We start from the raw sequence: 1,904 nt of genomic DNA, 5'->3' as shown, positions 1-1,904 counted from the left end.
ACATCCACCCACTGGAAGGAACAGAAATGGTTGATGAAGTTTCTGTCAGTCTCAGTGGAACATCATAGTGACTGAGAAAAGGGCTGATTGAAAAGATGATGCTATGCACCCCTTTAAGGAAAACAAGAAGTAAAAGCAGGATTGCTGGGAAACATTCTGTAAACCTCCATCCCTGGAAAAATCATGGAGATCATTTTCAATAATGTGAAGGGCAGAAAGATAACCAGGGAAAGTTCACAGGTCTAGGATTTGGTCTTGACTGCAGTCCCTTGTTTTAGCCTCTCAGCCCTTCACTGCAAGATGTTGTGCAGACTTAAGAAGTCATTTGCCTCTTCTCATTGTGCTCATATCTGCACTGCTGGTACAGACATTGAGAGCAGTGGATGGAAAAGTAAAACAGGCTCCAAGAGTGGGGCTGCTGCATTGAGTAGATACAAGAAAGAGTTCACAGACATCCTGCAGTGGGATATAGGCAAGTAGAATGGATCCAGTGTCAGCACTGCTGGGCTGAGACACAGAAAAAGAAGCAAGCACACCTACTTCAGACTCCTTCCAAGGGGGTGAAAGGGATCAGCATCTTAGTCCTTTTCTTCCTACAACAGCCTCTTTTTGTTTATTATTGTTTTGGGTTTTTATTTTTTTTCCCTGTGGGCTGGAGAACAGGAAGGTGCACAGGGACAAATGTCAGAGACCTCTGCTCACCCATCCTGGCTGTTGGCAGGCAGTGGGAGATAGGAAAGCAATCTCTGCTAGAACAAGTGTGGTCTCTCAGCTAAAGAGTCAAGGGATCCCTTAAAGGCCAGATGCTGAACTGGTCCCTGGAAGCCTTGGTAACCAGTGGAGGGAAGGGTGAAATCCTATGGACACTTCCCAGCTGCTTCTTTCAGCAATGGACAAAACTCTGCACAGGGCTTCTTCCAGACACTGAACTGCATGACTTCTGCCCTTTCCTCACCCACCAGAGCAGAACAGGGGAGGAACAGCTAAATCTTCTGGGGATAGAAGTGGGAGAAAGTGGAAGGTCGCTCTCAGTGCATTTTTCTGCCCATGGATACAAAACTTAACACTGTGAGAAGAAAGTGCCTGCCATTCCCATGCAGCACCTTTCAGGGTCCAAAAGGCAATGAAAGATGCCACAGGGACCACCCACTGTCCCCCACAGCATTGCTGTTCAAGCCCTGTGCTGTACCCAGGTCTGCAGACAACTTCTGTCCCTGTGCCCCAGCCACCAGCCAGTGTAGGATGACACAGGCAGAGGCCAATGCCCTCATGCAGAGCTCTCTGTCAACAAGCCCTTCAGACCACGCTTTCAAGAAACTGTAGGGACCTGGGGATCTCCTGCCCACTCTGCTAGCCTGGGCCAGAGGCTGGTAGCTGCTTCCAGCTGGGAACAAGTCCACCTCTGCCTAGAGAGCAGTTGGGACCACATGCCAGCTGCCTAGCCTTAGGCTTTGCCACGCTGTCTTGCAGCCAGAAAGATCTCTTCCACAGAATCTGTTTTCATGAGACAGTGCCAAGGAACACAGGCAAACTTTTGCACCAGTTTCCCAAGAATGCATTTTCCATTTCCACACACTTAGCCAAACCCACAAACACCCAAGGAGCAAGCAGTGGCCTGTTTCCCCCAAGCATTGGGCAGCTTGTGTCCTCTGCATGGTTTCAGGAGGGCTGTGTGTGCTGTCTCCTTACTCACAGGTAAAAGAAGCACCCTGTGGCTTTCTGGTGTCATCTCAGGGCTCTTGGCCTGGTAAAAATTTTGCAGTTCAGAGAAGGAAATAAACTTGGTGGGGGCATTCAGATAGGGGAAAAGTTGAAGAAAGTAATCCTAGGGGTTGAGGCACAGCCCAGACCACGCCATCAGCCAGAAACCCACCCAGAGAGAGTTCAGAGTAATGCTGCCAGGC

Source organism: Calypte anna, chromosome Z (genome assembly GCF_003957555.1).
Source record: "Calypte anna isolate BGI_N300 chromosome Z, bCalAnn1_v1.p, whole genome shotgun sequence".
NCBI lineage: Eukaryota > Metazoa > Chordata > Aves > Apodiformes > Trochilidae > Calypte > Calypte anna.
The sequence above is the reverse complement of the archived record's forward strand: the minus strand, read 5'-3'. Positions refer to the sequence as shown.